General features: G+C 42.0%; 1 long non-coding RNA gene across 11 annotated transcripts in view; it reads right to left on the bottom strand.

Moving 5' to 3' along the window:
• Nucleotides 1–663: 663 nt before the first annotated feature.
• LOC310902288 overlaps nt 664–23,259 on the bottom strand; it is a 455,554-nt gene continuing 432,958 nt past the window's right edge. For all 11 annotated transcript variants that reach the window (XR_014586613.1, XR_014586614.1, XR_014586615.1 and 8 more), the window contains 6 exons: nt 19,473–19,599; nt 14,256–14,365; nt 13,954–14,083; nt 12,462–12,640; nt 10,819–11,746; nt 664–2,972 (listed from right to left, as the gene is read on the bottom strand). This is a non-coding gene — a long non-coding RNA (uncharacterized lncRNA). The remainder of the gene's footprint in view (nt 2,973–10,818; nt 11,747–12,461; nt 12,641–13,953; nt 14,084–14,255; nt 14,366–19,472; nt 19,600–23,259) is intronic.

Raw genomic sequence — 23,259 nt, 5'->3', positions numbered from 1 at the left:
GCAGTGCTTATGTGCTCAAGGCTAATAATTTATAAATGCACGTCTTTTATAATCCTGATCTAAAGTCCTGAAAGCAGCTAGTTAAAAAGCAGTCACATGACATAAATTATTTTTATTAATATTTCAAATGCATGGTTAGGGTGGGCACCATGGTCATTAGCATTAGATAGCTTTCATTTATGACCAAGTGCAATGAAGCAATAGCCAGGGATGAGGGAACCAGCTAAGCAATGGCACAACAACCGTTGTGAGATGGAGGAATGCTGCTTCTTCCCCATGAACTTTATATGCTAGTAGTCATCATGGCTATGGCTATACGCTACGTTCTTGACTGTGTTTAGCACATTAGATACGTATATGAAGAGTAAGGCTATGAGTGACTGGGTACAGTCAGAAGCCGTAGTGCTTCTCCTTGTGGTTTTTCTCCTGTCCTCAGACACCGAACACCAGCAATGGGGAATGCAGTAAGAACGCTGCTCAAAGGTTGCTTCTGTGACTTTCCTCATTACAACAGCAGGGCTAATTTGAACACTGAGCTAAAATCCATGCACATTCTTGCTTGGATAAGATAAATTATTTTAAAGCTTTTGACTTGCTTTGAGAGGACACCGCCATTTTTGGATCTATGACGGGATTAGAGAGGAGTCACGCCACCAGGCAAACAAATATTTGCAGAAAAGCTTTGTGGAGAATAAGGATGAGGCAGGCCATAAGCTTCCATCTTGTGTGTGGAGAATTTGCTTTTTTTTGGCCAGCATTACCCAACATTTAACTGCAGTCTTCTCTAGTGAAAGAGTATATTTACTCTTACTGGTGAGGGTAAGAGAGCAACCAGCTCAAATAACCTGCATAACATCGCATCTTTTTCCTCAATGCACTTCTCAGGAATACCTCACCATTGGGATATCACTTGTCTTAATACTACCGTTATTTTCTCCAAGCAAATCTGGCTGCTTCTTACTTTCCTTGGTGAAAACCATTTACTTCTTAAATGCAGAGTCATTAAGCTGAGGTTATAGAAGGAGTCTTTCACATTGGAAGAAGGATCATGAATAATTCCTGTGTCTCTCACCCTGGGCCATTGCCATACATTAGACTACATATTTGAATCTTGGCAGATGATTGAAAAATATGCACCACAAGCAACCTCATTCACTTCAGTGGTTCTTCTAGCAAAGTAAGCAAAGCGATACAGAAAATGGGCAGGAGTATCATAATCTGGTCCCTCCACTCCCACTATAAAGGAAAAAAAAAATAAAAAAAAGCTTTCTGCTTTACTCACAAAGCGGAATTCCAAGCAACCATTTACTATTAATTTTTTAATATCATAAACCTCTGTGCAAACTCATGACCTCTCTCCTCTTCCTTTCTAGCTTTCTTTGAAAGTACTTTGTAATGTAATGCATTTTCCAGAGGTCAATGGGAGAATATTTGCATTTTGATAAATTTCAAATTTTTGCCTCTAGCATGCTCCTCAAATGCACTGTGCTAATCAGAAGCAAATAATGATCTCCTAGGTGCTTTAAGTGGGTGACTAGGCGTATAAAGGCATCACAAAACGCAAAAATTAGTGAGAGAGCAATACATGGTAGAAATAAATAAGAAATACTCTGACCATGCTGGAAAAAGTGTTTTGGATTTGTAAGCTGAAAGTTCTGCCTGGGCTAAGCAGCTAAGGCGTTTCTGTGCACCGCTGAAGGGATAAGGGCATTCGGGGGACTCCTGCCTGAGCTGACTGCACTGATGGGGGGCTGGCTTCTCTATACACAGCACCCAAATGTCAATATACTTAGATGATGCATAAGCATTTCTGACAGCTTTTCATACCATCAGGAATACCTCATCTTCTGAACAACCCAAATCCTAGATTAGGCAGGATCTAAAAAAATAGGGCAGTCCCAAAAGCGTGGGTTTAGCTGCATGGAGGTCTTATTTTTAGCACTAGCGATAGGTTTATACTCAAGCATGTCTGCCCCAATGGGGATGGGGTGTATGGGAGAGGGAAAAGATTGGAGCTGAGCAGATTATTTATTTATTTTTTCTATCTCTCCTCCTTTTTTCTTTCTTTTTTTTTTTTTCCAGCTCAAGTATCTCTGGCAGACAGAGGTTTAAAGAAACATGAGCACTCCTTCACTAACCACGGCATCAGAGGAAAAACTCCTGATAAGCAGATGTTGCTTAGGCAGCGCTCAGCTAGGCAGTGCGTGCATATGAGCGAAAGAGATGGAGATACAGGCAGACACTGCAGTGACTGTGTGTGGCTGCAAGCAGTGGGAAATGTTTGTGTGTGTACATTTGTGTGTATGAGAAAACACGTGAGCAAAACTGAGCTGCTCCAGTGAGCATTTTGTGTGTGTCTTTAAGAGAAGGCAAAGTGAAACAGCCAAGGGAGAGAGTCTGAAAAGAAGAGGAAGGAATGACCAGGTAATGGCATGGCTGGAATAACAGCAGTGCAAGGTAAGAGATCTAGGCATCAGGGAAATCATTTAAAGCCATATTGATTTGCTTCAGAGGTCAGAAAAAGCAGATGCACTCGCTACTGTGGAAAGGCTCTGACAGCAGCCACAGCCTCTTGTTTTCCTTTTCCTTTTTTTTTTTTTTTTTCTTTTCTTTCTTTTTACTGATGTGGAGTCACTGAAAAACTGTGATGCAAAACCAACACAGGCCGTCTCCTTGCCACCTCCACCTCTCCCCCCGACAAGGAACCACAATCTCCGCGTGCCTGCAGAAGGGATGCGCGCCCAGCGAGGAGGCAGGCGAGCCCTCAGGCAGCAGGGAGAGCGTGAGAGGGAAGGAGGGAGGGGAAGGGATCAATGGCTGAACAGCAGCTCTGGCCGTTTCCCGTAGCTCTGATGCCGTGATGAGCTGCAGAGCATTTGGAGCCGGCTGCTGCAGGAAAGGCACACCTCTGGTCCATCCATCCATCCATCCACCAGCATCCCTGGGTTGGGAAAGGCTTCCGCAGCACCAGTCTGCAATGGTGTAAAGCAAAGTTACAAAGGGAAGGCAGATCAAACACTCTGTATTCCTCCTTGCATCTAGAATATTGAAGGGAAATGGGACATGACATAAGAAAATGCAGAGTTTCATCATTGTGCAGGAAATTCTACATTTTGGAGAAAAAAGAGGGGTGTTTGTTTACATGTAAATACTGTCAGGTTTTTCTTTCAGTGGCTGCAGTGAAGAAATCACTGGGCCTTGCTCTTTAGAGTTGTGCATCTACATTAATCCAGCTGGTCCTTCATATATTTGTGCAGTGATACAACTGTAGAATTAATACAGAGACACTGTAGCAGAGATGTTCAAAACACCGCTTTTCCAGAAAAAGCAAGTACGTGTGAGGACCTGGCCCTGGTGACTTGTCCTGAGACCCAGAGAAAGCTGCTCCCGAGGCCACGTTTTGGAATATCCCTCAGATTCAGACTTTTCCCACTCAATCATCTTATTCACTGCCAATGGCAGTTTCAGAGTCACAGAGATCTTTGCCAAATTCAAGTCAAACTTCTTGAACAGTTATAGCGATATAGTTTGATATGTTCTAAGATGTAAATTTTTTCACTTTGCATATAAAAATGAGCTAGACTTCACAACAGCTGGGGTAAGGAGCACTCAGAAATATTTCTCTAAGAGTGGAACTGGTGCATTCCTTATTTAATCTGAAACCATTTTTTTTTCCTCCTTGAAAAAAACACTAGGTGCATTACTGAATGAAAAAAATCAATAACTCCCCTAACTCATTCTGCCTTAGCTACTGTCCCATCCTGCCTGTTTTCACATCAAGAACCTCAAGTGTAACCACACAGGATTGCATGTGTCATTTAGGTTTTTCACTGGCTTGCTCCTTCCTGAACATCTGCTGAGCACTGTCTGATTTGTATGAATTATGAGTTAGGCTTATAGCAGGTCATAAAATTTCCATCAGAAGAGTTTTCCTAAAGAAAATAGTTTGCAAGTATATGGAATTCTTTGTAAAAATATAAAATTCCATTTTTCATAGAAAATGGGAATTCTGTTCAAAATGTAATATACACTTTCACTGAAGATGTGTAAAAACATATATATATATATATATATTGCAAACAGGAAAAAAAAAAAGCTCCATCATGTTTTCAGTGATATAATAATCTAACAATGTCCTAACCAGCACTATTTTTTATTTTTTTAAAATATATATATATATTTGTTAGAGTGATGAGTGTAAATCCAGAGTAACTCCCTTGGCCTCAGTGAAGTTACTTCATTTATGCTGTTGTAAATAAGATTGAAATCTCAGTCTGTGTCTGGTTCTTGTGATGACTATCTTAGCCTTGTAGGTACATTAAAAAAATAAAAATAAAAAAAAACCACGAGATTTGACGGATTTTGGGTCAGGGGTATTGTGAAGAGTCTTAACTCCCTGTGGATTTGGTTCCAGTACAGCTGGTCAGAAGCCATTGAAATGTGGGAATTTATTATTAAAAGTAAGAACATAAATACAGTTAAGTACTTAAAAATAATTTACAACTATATTTTTATCAGCTGTAATTTCAAAATCAGTGTCACACAGAACACAGGCTCAGTTTTAAAGGGTAGGTCCATTTCTTCTAGTATACTAGATGTATCCTAAAATATCTTTAGATCTGTGGACAGGTGACTTGAACACCAATGCTGAAAATGGACTTTAAAAATCTTCAGATATATTTGTAGGCTTCAGAAATATTTTCTCTTTTCCATTTAAAAAACAATAACCTTTGCTTTAAATAAAGGAACAAAATATCGCCACAAGATAGGGCGAACATCTGGCCTTCAGAAAGCTGGGAGCCATTCCCACTGAAGCCAAGGCAGGGCACAGAGTCTTTTTGTTCACAAAGTACTTCAGTATTTGAGTTATGAGTTAATGGTAGTTCCACTGCATGAATTCAAGTAGAGAAATTAGGCATCTAAATGCAAACACTGCTTTCTATTTTAAACCCAGCTGGTTTGCAGGCCAGAGCATTTTATCTACAACTATCAGTTGAAGCCATCGTGGCTGTTGCACTGCTTTGGGTTGGCAGGTACTGACTTGAGCAGGAACTCCCGTGATCAGCTTTTAATGTATTTCCACACCCCCCCCCCCCCCCCTTCCCCATAGCAGTGCCAAACTTTTAACACTGATAAATAACTAATTGTGAGTGATTCTGGTTTTGACGTCAAATAAAGTGAAGAACGCAGTAAGAGTGCAAATTTGTCCTCAGTCTCAATTCCCTAACTTCAGTGGTATTACACTACAAATAGCTGTAGAGTAGGATTTCTTATATAAGCAATAACACAGTTTGTGTTAAATAAGAAAGTACCTTAAATGATGCCTTGGGCTAAGTAGCTCGTTTAATCCCCAAATTTTGTTGCAGTACAATCTCTTCCACACTGGTCTAGGGGAGTTATGAGGCATGTTACGTACTCAAACTTTTCCAAAGAATTTAAATGATTTCTTCTTTGGTTTTAGACCAAAACAGTATTTTTAGTAAACATTTATTGGCTAGTTTTCAACACCCTCCCCCCCCCCAAAAAAAAAAAAAACACCACCATCATCACCCCCCCAAACCAAACAGACACTTATTATAGAAAATGTCAACTCTGCTCCTGTTCCGTAAACACCTACAATAACCTGGCCCCCCATCTTAAATCATTTTGACCATAGCTCTGTTCTTTCTACACATTCTAAAATCATATAAGAGAAAATAAATATTGAGATAACTACACTGAAATAGCCTCCCATCCTCCAGATTTAAGAAAAATGTCTACTGTGATTTTTTTTCCCCACATAATTGAAATATACAGTGGTAGTTATTTATAAAAAAAATAAAAAATAAAAAAAATGTTTACAGGCAAAAAGGAATCTATCAAATAATTTTCAGTGGCCTTTGAAAAGCAGCACTGCTGTGAAGCATACAAACAAACAAACAAGATTTTACTTCATCCTAAGAGCCCAAAACCCAGCTGTGCCCATTTGAGCCTTGCCTTAGAGCACTGTTCTGGTTTTGCCCCTCTTACAAGCGACCGCTGCCTTGGTTAGTGATAGCTCCTTTTTCTGAAGGCAGCAGCTCTCAGGTGAGCAGAGCCAGAGACACGAGGGCCTTCGCTAACACAATGCTTCTGGTGAGCCCCTTCATCCTCTAGGGACTCCTGGACACCCCGTGCAATCAGGCCGGTGCTACTTGGCTACCTCGTCCTCTCTTCCCCGCCCTGTTTCCACCTACCTACTGGGGCCTCTCTCCCCTCTCCCTTTCAATCCAGCCTTCCAGCTCAGCCCTGAAGCCTGGAGACACAGCTCGCACTGACAGCTGTGCATGCAGAGCTGATTTATTTGGCTGGCGTGGCACTGCGCCAGGGAAGAGGCCATCTGAATGGTGAAGCTGTTAAGAAACTAATTGCGTGATGAACTGCAGTTACAGTGGAGCCTTTACTGTTTGCTTCATCTAATCACATTTGCTACCAAGGATTTTTCTTGTTTGCCCCTTTTCTGTTGTTTGAATTGGAAGAATACCAGGTTTACAGCAGGGATGAGCTTGGCTGATTGGCTCCAAAGCCTTTATCATTAGCTTGTAGGTCCCTTCATTTGTTAAAAGGCTCAAATAGTGTTGCTGCTGTGTTTCCTTATTTTCTCATCTTGGACTGGGAAGCTTTGAACTTGCCAAGATCTCAGTTCAGAGCTCTGTGTTTGTTCTGCTCATGTTGATGAAGTCACTAATCCCTAAATGAAGGGCAGGGAGCTTTTGGGGTTAGCAATTTCATCATCCTTAACAGAGAAAACAGAATCCCTGACAGCTCAGGTGAGTTAACGAGGAAATTATTTCCCATTGCCTTGTGTTCAGATCTATTTCTGAACAGGGGATCTGAGCTGAAGCCTTGGGTTGCAAAATACCAGCCTGTGGGAAGAACAAAATCAGGGGAGAAAGAACTCTGTGCCACTAGATCACCTTTAATTAGGTCACAATCAACTCCTTCGCAAGCAAAAACACCTCATCGAGCATTTACCTAACTGAAAAGCTGTTCCTACCTGGGAGAGATGTGTCAGTAAGGGACAGACCTAACGATCCGCTGCCTGACCACAGCTTCGATGGGGCCTGTGCCACCCACTTCTGTCTGGTCACAAATGCTTTGCAGCAGCACCAGAAACGTGGCCTGAGATATTTTGCCACCGTGCTTGTACTGCAGAGTTGACACTGTTTGCGTGCAGTTGGTGATAACATTTTTTATTTTTGCAAAGACTATGTTGATTTTGCTTATAGATATTGGGTTCAAGTCAACATTGACTCATTCTAAACTTGACAAGCTTCGGGCCAAAACTTACAGTTTCTCCTGATTTCAGTGCAAAACTTGCTCCGTGGTCACTGCCTGCCTCTTAGAAAATGTGCAGTGAGCCCATTCCACTCACTGGTACAGGGGAGCGGTTGCAAATTGCATTATGGATGTTTTGTAGAGCTTTTTACAGAAGCCATTTTAGAAGTCAGCCTTAGTTACCTGAAAGTTACATAAATAACAGTTACAAGCATGTTCCAAACTTGCCTGCATCATTCAGAATCAGATTCTTAGCTGGTTTCACTCCACCTTTTCCTTTGAGTTACACTGAATCGGGCTGGTCTTTATACCCTGCTCCTTTCCTTTTGAAGCCCACTGACTTTGCTGAGCAGTGAACCAGAGCTGCTAAACTTCAGTTGCTGGGGTTATCTTCTGCCTCCTCATTGACCCACTCAGCAAAGGCATATTGTACACGAAGGCAGAGTACTTATGGCAGCGTACCTGCGGGGCAGGAGTTGCATGCTGTCAGAAGCCAAGGGCTTCAAATGGAGCCTGGCCTTCCTGCTGCTGCCGGGAAGACACAGCAGCCAAAGAAGAGCAGCTGGACCTCAGCACAGAAAGTCACTCTGACAATTTTGCTGCATCCTCCCGAAGAACTCAAATCAAAACATTTGTCAGCTAAAATCTCATTAACGGTTCCCCGCCCTCCCCTTTTATTTTTTCCTCCCTGCACAGATAGAATAACTCTTAAAACTAGATAGACTGCAACTTTCTCAGTCTCCTGAGGTAGCCACTAGTAAGAGCTCTGCAAGTCAAGCAATCTCAGGTTGATGCAAATGGCTATCCTGGTTCGTAGTTCATGAATTTCAGCCCAAGCTGGTAAGCCTTCCCAAACCCTAGGCAATTCCCCTTACTCTGCAGGACTGCACTCTTCTCAGCAATAAGGTACAGGATGACTCAGGCAACAGAAACATTTACAAAATGAGGTATTGTTCAGGCAATTTTCAGAGCCCGGATGTCTGAGAAGAAAAGGTTTTGGGAGCAAGGATTTCTGGGAAAAGTGGAAGAAAGGGAGCCCAATTACAGTAGGATAATGAACTGATGCTTTCCCTGATATATCAAATCATAAATTATAGTGGGGAGACAGGATTTGTTTGTCCTTGACATCGCACGTTACTGAGCCAAAACTAGTCCGTGATAGTCTGCATGCACTAGAGCTTGTGTGGCTCTCCTTGCCCCATTTGTGAGATTTTCAACTAAAAGAAAGATTACGAACCGATCAATGGCGAAAAAAATACAAAAAAGTCAGGTCAGGAAGGAAACCTATATGCTGCCTGGTGGGATCATGGTAATAGCAGATAAGCTTTGTGGAAGATGAGAACAGTCAGAACATCGTAGTAACTGCAGGAATGAGCTGGTGGCCATGTCCTTTCACTGATTTAAAGGTCTGATTTGAAGAAATCAGATCAATATATTATATTTAGTCTACACAGTAACAACAGTACAAAATTAATGGACATAGAGAAACCAATTTTCTGTCACCGATTGGTTGTGTATTGCCCTCCAAGCCCTTGCATAGCGACCTGGACTCGCTCCTTACCTGTCACACTCCCCCAAAAGTTTAGCAACACTTATCTGTGTGTGTGTGCACGTGCTTGGGCAGGGGGTTACTGTCTAGCCTCCTTTCTCTGGGTCCTCCTTAAAGGCAGTTAGCAGCTAACCCCTTTAACACCAGACACCAAATTCAGTCATGGAATAACTTTCCTGCAATCAGTGCAATTAACAGGAATGTTTTGACCCCAGCTTCACCTTCTCTGAAATGCGGTTCCTGGTACAAAGTGTTGCACTACATTTGAGAGTGACATGTTATGCATAACTGGAGGTCAGGATCATCACATGAAGACAGACGAACCCCAAAATAATTGGGAAGTCTTGTATCAGATATTGGTTCAAGACAGAATAAAGACAGAAATAATTTGTACTTTCAGATCTTATTTCTACTTTCTCATTACACAAAACCAATGCAGTGCACCACAGCCCTAACCCAAACATGCCATTACCTAACAACATACAAAAGGACAGCCAAAGTGGGGGCACACTGACCAGTGCTGTATGGAAACATGGATCAATACTTGAATAGAGAGAAACGCTTCTCCTCACTGTCATAACCGAAGTTAAAACTTTTTGTTTCATACATATTTTTCTTATGGAAGAGGATTCTCTTTCTTTTATTCAGGAAACCAAAAAAGTCTTCTGCCTAGGCTTGCAATGCTCCTCTGTAGATACGGACCATCTATCTTATTGCTGGCAGACTAGAAATCTTAACCATGAAGGAAAGGGCTGGAAGCTCACCAGACCTACAGTGCTTGTGCGCTGAATTGATGTCAAGATGACAAAGTATCTTTTGAGATAACATTATTCAATTTTTGCTCCAAGTATTTCTGGTGTATTCCTTTAAACTAAAGAGTGGCACAGGACTCCATAGAGATGGGAGCTTTGCCTGAAAATTTTAAGTGTTTGACTGTGAAATAAATTGTGCTTCTTTGCTTAGCAGTACAGCCATTTCCTTCTTTCTTTACTTGTTTTCCCCCATATAAAATCTTGTCTTCCAGTCCCACTTGCACAATTGTCCCTCCTCTCGTGATGACTTTCAAATGATCCCTCCTGCTCTGTGTCACGCTACCCTCTCCTTTCATGACATACGTACAATGACATCTCTTCTCTGTCATATACAGCCTAATCCTTCTCCTTGAACATCATTTGCACAGTAATCCTTTTCCTTTTGTGACAGAAGCACAAGACTCCCTTTCCTCCGCTGCCATTTGCAGAACAACCCCTTACTTCTTGTGGCCCAGAGAGTAACTCTTCACCTTCTGTGCCTAACACAAAATGATCACACTTAAGCTTTCCTTTGATATTTTCCATCAAGCGCACCTTTATGCTAATTCTACAAGAACAGACTGCTGTCCTCTCATTCCTGGGTTATCCAAATATTAACCTGCTCCTGGTAAGTGAGCAATGTGAAATACCATGGAAAGGTATACAGCCAAAACTAACTTGTTTGGAAAAATTTCAAGAAACAATCCCCACTTTCTCACACGTTTAGAGGAAAAGACAACAACTAGTATGCAATTATTCTAGCATTTATTTTCCTTTTCATTCCCTTCCTTTTCAAGGACACAATAAAAAAAACGGGGGTCAGGAGTAGAGAGTAGGAAAATAGAGATGAATTGTGAATCAGAACTTGAACCCAAACATCCCAAACTTGGTCCTTTAAGTAACTGTGGCTTGTGTACCTACAACATGAAAGATTTTTTTTTTTTTTTTAAACAAAAGAGGTTCAAAAACTGTTTTGGCTTAAAAGCTTTCCCCCCTTCAATTTTTAAATTAGGGTAAACTGTAAATGAGTATTTACAAACAAATCTACCAAAACAGACCAGTTACTGCAGCAAAATGAAGTGAGAAAGGAGAAGACCAGCAACCAGAACTGCAAGGTTTCATCAACTCAGCAAGTCATTTAAGCAGCTTTGCTTTAAGCTTTATCCAAAACCAAACAGATACCTGTTTAACCAGGGCTTCGCTGCCTCCTCCAGCTGGGAAAGCCTTGTCCTGAGCCTATCCCCTGGGCAGCCACAGCAAGACAAGAGGCTGACAGGGCTGGGCTTGATTACCCTGATTTGATATCCATTTTACACAGCAGTATTGCATTTGGTGATGACTTTGGCTTAAAATGATCCTGTTTACTTCTTCGACCTGCCAATTTCCAACCTAGTGCCACAGCATGCCCTCCAAACAAGGCTCAAATAATTAAATGCTAAGGTTGAGCCTTCACAGAAACCCCGTGTTTAGAATCATCACTCTATGGGCTTTCTTTGCTATTGCAGTGGCATGCATTTGCCAGGCTTGGTTTGACAATGTATCCTTGGTTAGCTACACACAAATTCATTGCAACAGCAACACTAGATAATACTTCTGTGCTCCTGTATCTGTAGTACGCCTTGACATCCTGTATGGTGCATTTGAAGTGCAAGATTTACTGCATTTGCTGGCAGAGTAGCTGCAGTGTGTGGCATTAGCTCCTGGCTGGTACTAGCTGCAACGGCTGCTTGAACTGAATTCAGGGTGGAAAACCACCATGTTTTTTGAACAAAGATAGTAATTATGGTAACCATATCACTTCAGTGTTTTTCTTTCCTGTGTTTATGAACAAGTGATGTCAGCCAACAAGAGCAGCAGCTTCTTTTCTTTAAATTAATTCCTGCTTTGGAATAGTGAGACTCCAGATATGATAAGACTTCCAGCTTGGTATGTTTTCTCCTGCATCTTTTCAGTGGTGCATTACACATTCACGACAATTCTTCATCCCTACTGTCACTTTTATGGCAGTGTTTTCCTTTTCCTCCTCTTCAGTCATGTGCATGCTGATCCTCTGTGTCACAAGCAGCCTGACCCCTCCTTTATATGGGCCCCCTCCTTCCTGTGCACAGTCCTGGATTACACAGTTAAAAGAAAAAATAATTTCACCTACAAAATGTAAATCATGTAAAACAATGTAATTGTTCTTGTTGCTATTTTTATTTCCATTAACCACCAAAACCAGTCTGGATTGAATAATTAAGCAGCTCTTTGTGTCATGGGTTTCAATGCTGAACATGACCCATTAACCCCATAGGAGCAAGGTCCTTGAATTCTGAATAATTTTGAGATTAAACTGTGATGAATCAGGGCTGAGATAAGAGCCAGGCATCTTAAAAAAAAATCTGGAGCCTGTTCTTGGCACTCAGGGTTTGTTCTGTGTTGCAAGCAGTTTGTGCTCTTCCTTATTTATTTTTTTTTGTGTGTCTTCCCCCATTCAATTCAGTCCCACGGGAAATACAGAAAAACTCCACTTGGAAGAAGTGTTTGTTCTAGCTCATTCTATTATTGTCTGAATTTCTCTTTTTCTTGCCACTGAAAATGTTTGTATATAAAGAAGACCTTAGCATTATTAGGGCTCATCTATTCATAATGCTTGTTCTGTACTTGAAATTGTCCTAAATTTCACTCTCTTGTCATTTTTTCTCCCCTCAAATAGAGCCTTGTTAGCTGCAACTAGTCTTGGACATGCTTCTCTGACATGGATGCAGCTGATACAACATGGTTCAGTCAGCTCCATCAGTAGCAATATTCCTGGCACTAATACAAGCGTGCTGGCCTGTCCTTACCTAGCAAGCTGTGTGGCCAAACTGGTCTGTAAACTAAGGAAGAGCAGTGCTGTCCTTCTACATCAGCTTCCGGAAGCAAAAGACTGAATGTTTTTTACATGAAACAATGTGTTTTAAGATCTCTTCCTGAACAGGTGCTTGGGAGGCAGAATGACGGCTCTATCCAGAGTGGCACTGACCTGCAAAAATACACGACAGAGAGTTAGTACCCAGCTGCAGTCTGCCATGTATGCCTATGGGCACACACATACCACTCTCCTCATGTAAAAAATTGTAGGGTTAAAAGAGACTAGCATTTAAACTGATCTGCTACACAGAAGCAGCCATACCATTATTTTGCCCCATTATTTTTGTATCAGCCCCAACTGCTTCTAGCTGAGTACTCTTTCCAATCAGCTCTGATTTAGGGACTCTGATTAAAGGAGAAGTTTGTCACATCCCTTAGTGATCAATTACAAAGTTTAGTGAAATGACTGCTCGCTGTTCTCATGGCTACAAAACAGGTACCAGTCATGTCGTGCACTGACACAAACCACACGTGTAGTCAGTGACGTGACTAGAGCTCTGACATGAGTAATGGAGGTAAGAGCAAGCCCTGCTCTGGGCCTGTCGATTCAGGAAATGCAGACTTTCAGGTTCAGAGGAGGAATTGCTGCCGGGGTTGCTGTTGCTCAGAAGGGCCAACACCACCGCTTTATCCAGTGCTGCTCCAGGTTGGAAAATTTCCTCCTCACTGACTCATCTTTGCCTTCTCCATCTGAGACCACAAACTGTTTCTCAGATTTCAAGCTAATTACCTAGCCTGGCTGGAGGGCAGGTGAAAATAAATAAATAAAAAAGAAAAAAAAAAAAGCATTAGGTGTAACCTCCCTTTTTCTCAATACTAGCTGTGTCACATACCACAGCAATGGGCCACATCCTGAGCTGTGGGGAATCAGAACCTGAAGTACATAAATATTCTTTCTATACTTTAAGAAAATGTGCAAACTGAGAAAAGTAGGTACAGAATTAAAAGATAATGTTCTGAGAAAAAACATTAACATATTCAGATGTCTGAAAATATATCCTCCATCTGATTAATACAGCTACGTATAATCAGGTAACAGTAATGCTGTGTTAGCTGGGAGTGTTCCCCAACACTTAGTGATCGATTGTGAGACATATTTCTGAATACAGTACATTCATTTTGAGCTTTGGTTTTATCACAAGCCTGTAATTACTTCTAGGGACAAAATACTGATCAGAGGTAACGGAAGAAAATGAACCACTGTTTTCCAGGGCACAAATAGACTTACACTTTCTTATAATACCTTCAACTGAAACCTGTTTTGAGCAAATAATAACCTAACTGTAGGACAGCATACTACTACAGCCTGATGATGGCTGCAGGAATGTGCACTAGCTAAGGAACTGGATGAGTATCTGCCAGAGAGGAACCTTTGTTTCTTTAAGAACGTTTTCCATTACTATAAGGCAAAGATAAGTCACTTACCATGCCTAACATGAAATTGGTGAGTGTGCAGGTAAAATCTTGTAGTGACACTTAGAGATATTTGCAAAATCCAGAAGCACACTTTCCTCTTTGTCTTTCTCTCTCTTTTTCAATATGTTCTTTTCTTTCCCTGAGGAAGAAACAATAACTTCATTCTGACTAATATACAGAAAGTCTCCTATGACCAGAATGGTAAACTTACAATGAGGCATTTTATTGGCCCCAGCCTCAGCCCAAATAAATCCCTTTTGTGCAGCTTGATCTTCCCTTCACAGGCCCGAAAGACCATACTTCAGCCTTACCAATTCAGCAGGAGCTGCAGTTAGTGCAGGAGAGTGAGGGGCATCCTGAAGCAAATCACTGATCTGCAAAGGAGCATCACCAGCTTTGGAAAACTGCTCTGATGCAACACCTAGACGAAAACGCAACCACAACAGAAAACAACATGACCATCTGTGAGCTACTCCTTCTCCTCATAAACATGAGCCATAAACTCTGCTGAAAATTAAAAAAACCCTCAAGCAAGCTGATAAAAAAGTCCTGGCAGGGGCTGGAAGCCACTGCATCATAGAGCTGTGCCCGCAGGAGCACCTGGGGCCTGGTGGCTCTCTGTGGCTGGTGTGGCCCGGCCAGCCCAGGCCCAGTTCGAGGCAGCTTTCCCAGGCATGGCAGAGCACGAGTGCCAAGGCAGCAGGTGTCACCCTCTGTGCCTGGTGCTGATGTGGATATCACGTCCAGGGACATGGCTTTGGCCCGTGTTTCACCACGCTGGGATGCTGTGAATGCTTCCTGGTGAGGAGGCTGCACCTTCATGTATGGAAATGCAGCACATGTTTGTGGGGCCCAGAAGCTGCTCATGAGAGCCTCTATGCCATACACTACCTGCCACAATGACAGGTTCGCCTCGACAGTATCTGAGTGTTTCTCCAGGAATAAGTTACAGGCTGGGGAAGCACCGTGCGGGCCGTGTGTTTACAATCAGCAAACAGGGGAAGGCCGCGCGGTGTTGGAGCGGAGTTGCAGCCCAGCCAGCCTAGTGTCAAAGCATTAGAGAATGAACTGCACTACCCCCAACCTTAAGGGCTGCAGATAATGTTCAGCAATGAAGTTTTATCTGTGCTCAAGCACCTATTTTTTATGCGGCTAAAGCTATGTCACAGATGTTCCTCGCTAGAATAGATTTGCTCCGCTAATCCCGCACTAAGCTGCTGGCAGGGCTCCCCCTGCGCTGCCGGCCGGGGTGCCGAGCAGCCCCCTCTGCCCCCTCCGGCTCCCACTGCCGTGCTCTGCCAGGAGAGGGAGCCGGCAGTCTGAGATTGGGTGGCCTTTGATGTTTTCTGTTCATAAATCAGAGGGGTGCTGGGGCTGCCCCCCACGAACGTAGGCCTCCCTGTTGCTCTGGGTGGACGTTCAAGGGGCTGAGGATTTCGCGGGCAGGCCGCGTACCACAGCAGGGCCTTGGGTCTTGCTGGCTCCCAAAGCACTCTGATGCTCCAGACCGGGCTTTGAGGCCCTCACTCGCTTTTCCTGACTGCTTGCCCAGGTGAACTCCAGTGGGAGTCTGGACTTGATGAAAATGAAGTCTAAAGGTTCTGGCATGACATTATACATGTAAAACCACTGAAACGCAGCCACTGCTGGAGCAGAGAGTGGCGACCAGCGGAGGCAGAGCGAGGCAAGCGACAGCTGGGAGGCGGGAAAATTTTGTTCAAGGCTACCAGGTGGCACACAGATGTTTGACAACATTTCTTTTAACTTAGAAACACATCAGCCTTTTTCCCCCTGCGGTATATGTGTTTCATTTTGAGCAAGTAACTGGCAGCTGGAGAAAGTTATTAGAAAATGCTAAGTCTAAGTTCCAGCACTTGCAACAGCAGCAGAATTACCTGTTTCCTATTCTGCCCAAGCTTTCTTTTTCCCTTTTTAGATATTGTTGGCCTCAAGTCAAGTTTTGCTGAAGTTATGTATCAGAAGGGGAATAAGTGGAGCTCCAAGCTTGTTTAAAGAGTAGAAAGGGAGTTGAAACAAAGCTGGCAGAGATACCAATGCAATTATTATCTAGGTTCTGGATGGGATTGGGGCTGCTACTAAGAAAACAGGAAATAAGTGAGAAAACAGTCCGTAAAAACGTGAAGAACAGCCAATTCTACAAGGCTCCACTTGGTGCTCAGATGTCTGTAAGTACCGATAAAGAGCACACGTGAAGAGAAGGCACCGTATCATTATCAAAGGCCCTTTCAGTCTTATTTTCATTTCAGTTAACTTCAAGTGCTGGCATCTGGCAAGGGAAGGAGAATAACCTCAGATCTTCGACTAACAAAATGTGACCGCTGACCATGCTGTCCTCTTTTCCTTTGAGGCTGTGGGTAGAAAACTGTGCTTCCCTTGTATTTTCTTCCAGATCTGAATGTAAGAACAGAGACATTTGGTGACAGTTTGGGAGTGAAACATTACTTGATTTCTGTTATTTGTAGGCTAGAAGAAGAGCTCCTCGGATGGTACTGAGTTCTGTTATCCAGGAGGTGCCTAGGAGCCAAGCTAGGGAAAAGATTATAACACAGCGTGAGCAACCATTGGGACCACTGGAAATTGTGAGCCACAAAGGAGGTTCCTCCATAGGAAGTGCCTTTTATTGGCTCCGTTGTGAGTCAGAAGAGTCCTGCGCTCTCCTGATGCCATCAGCCTACCTTACCCAATGCTCCCAGGGGACGGCTTTGCCGCTAGCTTCTGGGAGGCCATCAGGGTGCAGGAGGTGTTTAGTGGCCTGTCCCCCCGTGTTTATGGGGCTGTTAACATTTCTGTCCTTGCAAAGGTCTCTTACTGATAAGGATGAGTGGTGTGGAGTTATGCATACATTGTGGTTGCAACTTCCCATCTTTGTACCAGCCAGCACATTATCATATACATAAAAACCTCAGCAGCAGCAGCCCTACGGGACTATTTACATCCACTGGCATGAACTCATTGCTGCAAAGGAGCTCAAGCCAAATCCTGCAGAGACCAGTGGGAATCTCTCCAGGCTCTTGCAAAGGCTAGTCTGCACATTGGAGAAAATGTTGGGGCTTGGTCATATTTATCACCATTCAGGTAAAAAAAGGTTGTCAGTTAGCACCTTTCCTAACACGACACATATTTTCTAAAGCTGAAGGAAGGTGAGCTTTTTTACCTCCTTTTATTTTTCAACCAGTTATTCTGATTTACTTCTGAAATTGCACAGCAAACTAAATGGATGTTCACGGAGTAGCCAGGGATCAATCATTACATTTTCATGTGTAAACTGATCCTAAGGTATCTATCAATCTGTTGTAGTCCTATCTGCGGAAGATATGCCTGATTTCAGAAAACTGAGAACATATAAAGGAAGCTAAGGCAGGGCAACATTCACTTTCCTTGGCTTGCTCTCTAGAAGACAGTTGATGAGTGAGTTTATTATCCGTGGGAAGCATGATCTAGCCAATACACCCTTTTCAAGGTTTGCAGATGCCTTAATGTAACTTGCTCATTTAATTTGGATCTATATACCTCATGAGAAGGGCAGAAGATTTTCATTTTCAAGGCCTTATTTAGCCATAAAAAGTGTATCACGTTAGCTAAGAGCAGGTCTATGAATTTCATTTTATTTGGTGACAGGAGAAATAGGCATATATATATCACCCTTTCAGTAACCGCTATTAAAAGGTGCATGTTTCATGAAGAAACGGTGTATTCCATGTCATAACATCTTTAGTGAAATAAAATTCAAGGTTGTTTGTAGTATTTGTGCATGAAAAGTATCAGTTTGCTCATAGTCACATGTTAAGAGTATGAGGCAAAATTATAAGCCCCTTTTTGTGACTGGAACCAGCCATACCTGGAAAATTAGGATGAATTTTGCTCAAATGCTGGCTCCGACAAAGTCAGTCGGAGTTTTTCTATGGCCTCAATGGAGCCAAAATTTCTCCTAGATTTTGTACTCTTTTAGATGTTTTACAATTTAGTCACCAAGGTCATTAAAATGCTATAATCCCTGGTGTGATCCATGATGGGGGTAAAAGCACTTATAAAGGGATTGCTTTCTAAACTGGTGTAATTATGGTAGCAATTCCCAAAGCAGAACTATTGCAAATGCATTTCCAGTTCCAGTTTCTCAATCTTTTGTCAGTGTTCATTACAGCAGTGATATGCTTGTGTCTAAATCTTGTTGATGTCCTTCCAGAGGGCACTAAAAACCCTAAAGTAAGTAAAGAAAAATTCAGTTGGTGATTCTGACTGGCTGCTGAACTGCTGCCTCTTGAGCCCTGTCCCTCAGCTCATAATCTATAATGTTTGCTCATAAATTACAAAGACTGCTCCCTCTTTGTTTATATTCATCCACTTACAATTTGTCTAACTGAAAGGGAATTAGGAAAAAACAAAAGCAGCCCTGCCCTCACCTAGCCATGGATGATACTGGGCTAACAAGCCCACAAGAGCTGTCAGCACTTGCCATAGTCCCTGGGAAGTGTGGTGCCTGGACAAAGCTGCCCTGTGGTGGGGTGGGTTTGGTGGGGCTCTGGGGACAGTGTACGGGGCTGGCACCAAATCTCAGGCCGGATAGGATGCCTCTCCCGGTGCTGCATGCCATGGGGTCCTGAAAGCCTCTTAAGGGACTAATGAAGCCTACTGAGAGCTGACCTCTCCTTTTCCAGTTGTTAAGAAGGGGATGTAAAGGCACATCTCTGAATTAGGGTGCAAAAGATTCAACCTGAAACAATCACCAAAGTCTCACACAGGGTGAGAAGAGAGCTTGACTGTTTCCCGAGGGTGATCCTCTCAACATCGATGAAAAACGGCTAGAGGTAAATACAATTAAATGCTCTCTTAAAAAATCTAGATTATAAGTGAAAAACCTGACCATAGGGCCCACTTGTTTTTAACCTCGCAGCAGCACTGTGACAGGGATTCCCCGTCCTGCAGCTGTGAGCAGCTTTCTTCACAATTGCAAGTGACTGTAACGTGGGCGGGTGATTTTAGAGTGACAGCTACACAGCTGGGGGGACAACGTGGCACAATGGCCCTTTGTCCTCCACAGAGGACGGACCACCAGGAAGGGGGAGGCTGTCCCCAGGGTCCAGCAGGGAAGCTCTTCTTCCATCTTCTCTGGAGACATCCAGCATCTGCTTTTCTCTCTGGTCTTTAAAGCCACCTCCTTTCCACTCTTTAACTAGCCTCTGATGTTATCTGGGCGAAAAAGTGCTGTTCTTTCGGCAAGGAAACCGTAAAACAGCCCAGTGTATTTATTCTCTTCCTTCAAGTGTGTCAGTCCTTTGACTAATGATGACAAGATTTCTGTTCTTGTTGAGTTGCTAGCTTCTTCACAAGTGCTACTAATAAATACTTCAGTTTGGAAGCTAATTTCTTACAACTGTCTGGCAAATTGCACTGACACAGTCAACTCATTTCTCATACGCCTTTATCAGATAGCTACCAGATTAAAGACTAAATGAGCAACACCTACTTCGATTAGATACCAGATTAAAGAGCAAATGAACAATACTTACTTGGATTTGAAATGGTCACTGGGTTCACTGTGATTTTCTGTCTCCTCATTAGCCCCCGGAACTATCCAGTCACCAGCATAATGTGTTGTTAAAAGGCTCTGGCTTGTCTCCAAAGCAAGAAGAAAACCTGCAAATAATAACATGTCATTTAAATGCATCTCTGAAAGCCTGAAGGTGCCTCAAATAGATTACCACTTTGGACTTTCAGAAAAACCATGCAGTCCAGTGTTTCTTACTGATGTTCCCAAAGAATTACAAGCATCCAACATTTACATCTCATGACTCAATAACCTCTTTTGTAGTAAATAAGCCCAGGAAATTCTAGTTTTCTATCAGAGAATTTTTCTGATTTTTAGTACATCAAGTGTAAGTAGTACACAACCAAATCCACATTTACAGCTTTTTGAAAGCCCACAGCTAAAGAGAGTTGGTGAGTGGGTGTAGTGCTGTGCTGGGATTCAAAGCAACGTCACCTTGCTAACATATATATTACCATATAATCACAGCTAACAATAACTTGTCTGTGACAGACCCATTTCTTCCACAGCTGGTGGGCTCTTTTTTTTTTTTTTTTCCCCCTTTTTACCTTGTGATCTTTTGGCTAGTACTGCCAAGAAGCCACCACATGTTGCAGGCTCTTGGTGAATGTGGCAGGCAGTAGCAGAACCATCTGAAGGTTACAAGATTTAGCATGAATAGTTTTGTGATTTGATCCTTCAAATAATAATTTTAAAATCTGTAGTAATGTAAGTTATCAGCATTATTCTCCAGCCTATGTTCCTCCTTACACTGAAAGTAGTTGTTCTTTATGGCCTAAAACAGAATGCAATCATCATCAATAACATTCTCCAACACTTGATTAACCCAAATGCTTGGATGAAGACTAATCACCCAAATCTTTACTTTGTGAAAATGAGGAAGAAGGCATACTTACCTCACTGTTTCCTCACTTCAGAAGCTAAGCTCATACCATAAAGATTTTGCAAAGAAGCCTCCACCTTACAAAGACTTAAAAAAGAGCTAAAGTTGTGGCCCCACGGAAGTATAGAACGCAGTGCTGAGGCCCTGACATGGATCAGGTCCACAACATAGGTTTAGCAACTCGTGACACCCATGTGGGTGATTAATTCACAAGTCAGGCATATGCATAAGACTTGACAGACCAGAGGGCTGCTGTATGTTTTAATGGTATAAAATGGCCCAAATCTCACAATTGGTAGCCTTAGTTGCTATAATAGTAATTTTACTAAAATTAGTGCCTGATACATTAAATAACTTATTGATGATAAATAATCTGATCAGTTCTATGAGGAGGAAAGAAAATTTAATAGGACATATAATCTACTGGGACAGCAAGAACTCTGTCATTACTCATGTGCACGGGAAACAAGGAAGCAAGAAAATATAGTACTCTGAGCATATTCTAAAAGGATCATTGTGCAGAAAAAAATCTCTCAACACAAAAATCAAAAGGTTCATAACAGGGAGAGGCAGTGCCTGCTCTGCAGTGACAGCTTCATGTTTATTTATTCTAGGAAAAATAAGAAGGAGATACTGAAGTAAAGACAAGATAATTTTATTCCCAGATCAAATAAAGGAACACAGAGTGTGTTCTCATCAAAGTGATTACTTTAGGGGGAACTAATACAATGAACGTTATTAAATGAAACAACTTCTTTATAGGGCATCTCACATTAAAGATTTTAGTGTAAGTAATATTTCTGTCAGGCAAAGTGATTCAAGACAAAACATCTTGTAGAAGATACAAAAAAGACCTTCAAGAAGCCTCAAATTAACAAGATGTGCATATGAACCTTTGTGAGAGCTCATATAGGATGGCACTTTCTCAGAGAGTGCATGAATTTATGCATCTTTATAAAGGTACTCCTTAGTAATCACATACTTGTAAAAAATGTATTCTATTTACTATGCTTCCTTTGCAGAAAATTATCCCTTTGCTTAACAGGCCTAAGAAACAAGGATGTCAGGAGCAAAAATGATGACTGTCCTTTTACTAGTTGTTTGAAATCTTTTATTTTAAATTAGCTACTAGATGTTGCTAGATGTAGAGCTAAAATAAAAGGCTGCTCAGCAGAGACAACTAGGACAAATCCTCAGCTCTCTGGGAGCTGTCTTCTTTGCAAACAGGAAGGACATGCGTGTCTTTCCCTCTATCGTGCTGGAAGCCTTAAGAGCAAAACTCATGCCATGCCAAGCGATAGGTGCAGCCCATGAGATAAACTTGTGCAGATGCCTTGCTGAGCACATATACACACCTTAGCACCGGCAATAAGAGCTAAGCAATGTGGACCTGCAGTATTTTTTGTGTTCTGAAATGGACTTCTGTATATCAGCATACTTGAAGACCTACAGCTACATTTTATTATTCTAGAATCTGAGAGGTCTCAGGGGGTAATTATTTATAAAATGACTAAAACATCTTGCCTCGAGTGCTGAGCTCTGGAAAGCCATGTCTCCTCTCAGGGTCACAGGAGTTAGAGATGAAAAAGCCTGACTGCATCATCTTGTATTGTTCCCTTCAGTGCCTTTGCCAGTAATTTATCAAATCTGTATTTATCTTAGCATTTCTATATGGCTCCCATTGCACCACTTTGCAATATTCAATTCCTTTATTCTCACCAGGGCCCTATCTGGTATGTTCTGCATCATGTGTGATGCAGTCCTGAAGAGAAAGTTCGTAGCAACAGAAAATGACAAAGTACAGTCCCTTTTCCTTACTTGCTACCTCACTATCTAAATTGTCGTCTCATTCTCATCTGATGGGGTTTCTGTCTCTCCCATGGGAGAGATGAAATTAGTGAGAACGTAGGTGGGGACTGAGCTTGTTCTTGGGCATAAAGAGCTCAGAATTATCCTGTGCTTTCCGCTACTTTCTTCCAAAATATTCAGGTCTTTGCAGGAAGTACAGAATTTCCAGAATATCTCATGGCAAGTATTTGGTCAAGTTCTATGGCTTTTACTATTCAGGAGGCTTGGCTGCAAAACAAATGTGCATTTTTTTGGGGGCTGGGATATTCTTTTGTTTTCTTCAAGTAAGGCCTGTGTGCCTATTAGCTTTTAACACTAATTTTTGATTTTCTTTAATTCCTTTAATTTTTCAATAAAAATCCATTAAAAAAAGAAAAGGAAAAAAAATAGAAAATCCAAACATTTTGTTTCTCTTTGCATTGAGCAATTTTTTTGAGATCTTTTAATCTTCTCTGTGAACAAATACTACAAACCACAAGCTCTAAAAAGCCATTCTTCAGTGGCCAGACATAGAGATCCCAGAGATTTCTTCTCCAATCCAGCTCTTCTCTGGAACAAGGGATTCTGAATCTGGGTGTTTCCTGAAGCATTGGATAACCCCAGAGAAAGGCTGTTTGGGTTTGGTATAGAATCAAGAGTAAATTGTCTGGTAAGTCAGTGTCTGCCTTTGTTCTCCACAATTCTGCCAGCTAAGTAAGCACAGCACATGCTAATAGCTATTTATGTTGATTATGACTTGCAAATACCACAGAAGTACACAAGGAAGTGACACATGGGAAAACATGGCTCTGAAACTTTGCTGCTATAGCACACTTCAGATGATAAAATCATTATCCAAGAATAACAGAGGGTATATTTTGTATAGGAAATACATTTCTTGTAGACCTAAATGCATCTCATTATTAAATTTAGAATTCCACAGATTTTTAATCCCAAAGTGTGCTGTTTTCAGTTGCAGCACTTGCAGGTAATGTAAGAACCTGCTGGCACAAACCACCACTTCTGCCTTGAGTGGCTC

Source organism: Anser anser (genome assembly GCF_964211835.1).
Source record: "Anser anser genome assembly, chromosome: 7".
Lineage (NCBI taxonomy): Eukaryota > Metazoa > Chordata > Aves > Anseriformes > Anatidae > Anser > Anser anser.
This window is presented reverse-complemented; position numbering and strand designations above follow the sequence as displayed.